Source organism: Scylla paramamosain, chromosome 27 (assembly GCF_035594125.1).
Source record: "Scylla paramamosain isolate STU-SP2022 chromosome 27, ASM3559412v1, whole genome shotgun sequence".
Taxonomy (NCBI): Eukaryota; Metazoa; Arthropoda; class Malacostraca; order Decapoda; family Portunidae; genus Scylla; species Scylla paramamosain.
The window spans coordinates 855,107-860,000 of NC_087177.1; the positions used below are offsets into that span (position 1 = coordinate 855,107).

The window sequence follows — 4,894 nt, forward strand, 5'->3', positions numbered from 1 at the left end:
GCTAAGCCTGCATATTGGTATAACCTGTCAGAAAAATAGAAATATTAAATTAAATTGAAGGTAAGCAACACTCACAATCTAATTATCTAATACCTATATTTGACAAACAATATTTTCCCTTCCTTATCGCTACGTTTATCTTTTCAGTTTAAGCATTCTTAATAGAGCCTCTTCCATCCTCTCTGTATGCCCAGACTATCGTAACACTCCCTGCTCTGCTCTGTCAGCTAGCTTTCTTAATACGGGCCAATATTTGTTCACCCAAAATCCTCAGAATACCCGAAGTAATATCAAAGTTATATTTGGCGCTGTATTATGTATTATGATATGCAGTTCTGATCCTTACATTACAGGAAGGATATAGGTCTATTAGAATCAATACAAAGGAGAATGATGAAAAAGAAAGAGGGAATGAGTATTCCATACGAAAGTAGACTGAGGCTTTCAAATTCATATTCCTTAGTGAGACGTAGGTTAAGGTGGGTCTTGACAGAGAGTTCTTTAAGTGGTAGCTATTAGGGATATAATAAGGGTGATATAAACAAAATTCTTAGGATCAGTAATCAGGATAAGGGAAGAAATAATGGATCCTCTCGTAGTTTGATAGATTGATGTAAAAAAAAAAAGAAAAAAGAAAAAAGAAGGAATTGGTTCTCAAATAAAGCGGTAGATGAATGGAATACGCTCAATGATCTGGTTGTTAGTGCTGATCGAGTCATTTGGGAGCTTTAAAAGATGATTAAACATGTTTATGTATGAGGATGATGGGTAGAAACAGGGCAAGGACTGCCACGTGTAGGCCCAAGGGCTTCTGGCAGCTTCCCTTATTTTCTTATGTTTCAATGTTCATATTTTTCACTCTATTCGTACGTGTTTCTACTTCGCACGTGCTCTTGATACAATTGATCTTCATAATATTCTATTTCCTCTTCTCTATTGCTCCACGTTTCATCTCTATATATTGCTGCCAGCTCAGTACTCCTTCATTCAGTTTTTATTTAGCATCAATACCCAGATCTGCACTATAACTTTCTTCCTTCTTTCTGGCTCCATTCATTCTATATTTTAATTCAACGTCTGTTTAAGTATGCGAACCAGATACTCAAGACAATGGTTCATAAGACACGCTGTGATCCTTGCTTGAATTAATCCATCTCCTGGAAAAAAAATACCATTCCCTTGCTATTTTCTTTTCACAATCATACAATTCTTCATTCTACTCTCAGTCTTATTCACTCTCAATTTCTCCCTCTCACACACTCTTCCAGCCTCCTTTACCAGATGTCTCAGTCTCTCCTCTGAATCGGTTAGTTACCTATACAGTATGGTTAGCAATCAGTATTTACCCTTGCAGACTCAAACTTCTACCCAATACTATCGCATTCACTTCCCTTACAACAGCCAAGGGAGAATCATACATAATTAATTCATTCCTCGAACACATGCTCTACTATGAGAAAAAAAAAAGCAGCAATCTCCCTACAAGCACAAAATCTCAAAACGCTTCATAACTCTTCCCCATACGGTATATCCTATCACATGCTTTCTGTAGATTCATGAATACCTATGACATATCCTTGTTTCGCTGAATACTTTTCACATACCTGCCTCTCAGCATACCTTGTCACACCCTTCTAGCCATACACTGTTCTTCACAAAACACTTTCTCTGCACGCACTGTAAGCTTATTTAACAACACATTACCTTAACTTTACAAAATAAAAGTCACGTTCATACAAAAGGAGTTACTTACGCAGTTGTTCTGTACCATCCTGCTAAATGAGAAGAATAATGTCTCATGACCTTATCTTGCCTCAAACAAGCCAAACGTAAATCCTTTATTTATGTGTGAAGACAATTAGATATGAAAAGAGAGAAATCTTCATTAGTAGGGTGCAGAGGATTTCATCTCAAGCAACAGTAAACTACTCGCAAATGAGTAAGCATCGCTACAGTGGTGGCAGAGAAATTTTCACCTTTTTAACGGGATTAATGTTGAGGTCACACAACGCTACCCAACCTTGCCCCAGCACTCCATCACCGCCGCTATAAATTCGCTCTTACAACAAATAAGTAAAATTCCAACAAGAGCTCAACACAAGATAAAATTCGTCGCCGTCGAGAAGTGACATTCATGACCATCAGCCTCATCACGCATGCGCGGAAATGACTCACCTGTGGACCCATCGAGAATTGACTACGGAGGATGTAACTTTTTGACTCAACGTAATAAAAGCTAGCTTACTTTACAATATTTTTTTGTGTGTAATTGGCAAGTAACAACAATGACGACTGTGCTCTTTAATATTCATAGGCTGTATGTTTTGAATGTGGTGAGGTAGCAGCACTCGGCGGCACCTGCCTGAGGGATGCCGCGCCTCGCCTCACCTGTGCGGGTCGTGTCAGTGACGACTCTACCGGTGCGGTGGTGAGGTGAGGTGCGCGCCGCGTCTCGCAGCTCGGGATTACATTTTCACGGTTTCAGACTGTGACAGAGTGAATAGTTCATGAGTGGTAGAGGTGAGGCGTGGTGAGGGAGAACCCAACCGCGTTCATCACCCTTCCACACAGGTAAGACACACTTCTCTCATACTGCAGGTGCATCCAGGTAACGACACACACCTGACACCGCTTCTTTGGCCCCACAACACACTGAGTCACACCTCCTCTGACTCACACGTTCTCATGATAAGGAAAGCAAAGGAAATTGTGTAAAAAAAAAATATCAATCATTTAAGGAAAAGATGACTGCAGGGAGAAGGAGGAGGTGTGGGCGGGGCGGAAGGCAAGGCTCTCCGCAACACCAAACACCAGCTGTTGCGGTGTAGGGGTCGGGCCTCCTCCACCCGCCCCTTGCCTGCCCCAAACCACCCTACACTAAGTCAGGCCGAGGAGACAGTGTGGGTGTTGAGGGTGAAACACCTGTTGAGTGGGGACGCTCCAGACAGCCACACGGCCGGGCTGACGAGGGTGCCGCCCAGGTGCCTCAAAAAATGTAATGATAGAGGAGGGTGAAAAAAAGGGTAATATACTAGTATAATATGTATACAACTCCACCTGTGTGTGTGTGTGTGTGTGTGTGTGTGTGTGTGTGTGTGTGTGTGTGTGTGTGTGTGTGTGAGACATTCTCTCTCTCTCTCTCTCTCTCTCTCTCTCTCTCTCTCTCTCTCTCTCTCTCTCTCTCTCTCAGGTGGTATAGACAAGCCTCGCATTGAAAGCAGTGGCAGATTCATCAGTCGGTTGGCTGGTGACTTGTTCTAACGTGGTCACGGTCTTCAGCAGAGGGGGTCCTGAACTAATACCATCTTCTATCAACCTTCTTACACATGCTTCCTGTACTCGTAGGCTACACCGCACCAAGTAACAAACCGCACATTCATCATATGTCATACTTAGGCTGGAAAAGGAGCAGTTACTAATGAGTAGCATGACTTAAGCTCTTATAATAACAAGCTTTAAAGTATGCAAATACAATGCTAATCACGTACTGTAGTGGTTTGCAAGGTGAAGTGTAGGCGGTGAGAGAGAGCAGGAGCAGCTGTGTCTCCATCTGGCGGCGGCGAGGACGAGGGAATATCTAAAGCGTGAGCATGAGATTAGGTGATGGCAAGACGATGCAAAGAAAAAAGACGAGTCCTTATTCAATCTCCCTCTCGTGGATGGCAGTCATGACTTGCCATCTCTATTCTCCTCATTCTCATATGAAACGCATTGTCAAATACAGAAACGGAATAACGGCCGGCGTTGAAATAAAAACGACAACAATATCGCGTACTCGGCGGTCCTCAAGGGCGAGTCACGTGTCTAGGTGATCATGAACCATGGCCGCCTAAGACGGATGGTCTTAGGTGACTAACTTGGCAGAAGGAAACCACCGGCATCTGCTGCGTCACACCTTCCTACCACCTGTGTCTGGTGCACCAAGTGTTTGTAGTGCCGCCTAGAGAGTCTGCCGCTGCCTCGCCCCCCGCCAGGGTCTGAGGCACGGGCCGCAGTGACAGTTGTTCAGTGGCAGCGTCCACCTTGGCTCCGGGCGGCGGTCACTGGGTCGCGGCTGCACACTGCTATTTCAGGGGTGTGGTGAGTGTCTCGTCCTTGCCCGTAATGCCGCGCAGCTGAGGCAAGTTACACAGAGGGAGAGTACGGTTTCCACAGTAAGGTGGTCTCGGCACTAAGACCATTGCTCTACACGCCTAGGGGTTATAAATACGGATGAGAAAAGCATTAAGAAACACCTCTCAAGCCTCACATGCCATCAATCAGTCCAGCTTAGTTTCGCCTGACGGATTATTGAGTTATTAATGTTTTGTTTATATCCTTTCTCTTTACTCCACGTTGACAGTCCGCCAGCAGCTCAAGGTCACTCCCACAGAGCTGTTCTCCACAGGTTACGTTATGCAGGCTATTTCATGACGGGTGTATTTTTAGAGTGAGTGTACGAAGGAGGGAGACAGATAAGGGTATTGGTGCTCGGGGATGAAAAACAAGCTGCGGCATATTAAAAACGGACGTGAAAAGTGACGTTACAACAATGGTGTGCTCCATACTAACCCAATATGGTGGCAGGACTAGAAGAACGTTGACTAGAGTTAAGATAATGCTGTACTAATGAAAAAAAGAAGTTTTAGAAGCATTATAAAGGTGGTGTGGTGTGTTTAAGGGATGCTGCAAAGGAAGGAAAGGCTGCAAAAGGGTACGGTGTAGTGTAGAGAAGTTGTTATATTGTAGAAATACACTTATAAACAGTGAACAGCTCTGGTCATGTATAGTGAGAGCGCAAAGGGTTACAACGTTATACCGATGTTGCAGTGTGTGTGTGTGTGTGTGTGTGTGTGTGTGTGCGCAAGAAGGTTGTGTGAAAAAGGCTCGTTGAAAGGTGTGAAAAGTGTGATGT

General features: G+C 44.0%; 1 protein-coding gene across 5 annotated transcripts in view; it reads left to right on the plus strand.

The window, feature by feature from the left end:
• Positions 1–2,403: 2,403 nt before the first annotated feature.
• The window catches only part of LOC135113995 (hillarin-like), a 42,398-nt gene continuing 39,907 nt past the window's right edge, over positions 2,404–4,894 (plus strand). For 3 of the 5 annotated variants that reach the window (XM_064029581.1, XM_064029584.1, XM_064029582.1), the window contains exon 1: positions 2,405–2,571. The gene's annotated coding sequence lies outside the window, so the exon portion shown is untranslated. Of the gene's footprint in view, positions 2,572–4,058; positions 4,081–4,894 lie in introns of those variants that run through there. The other 2 variants (XM_064029585.1, XM_064029583.1) reach the window with 2 other exon arrangements.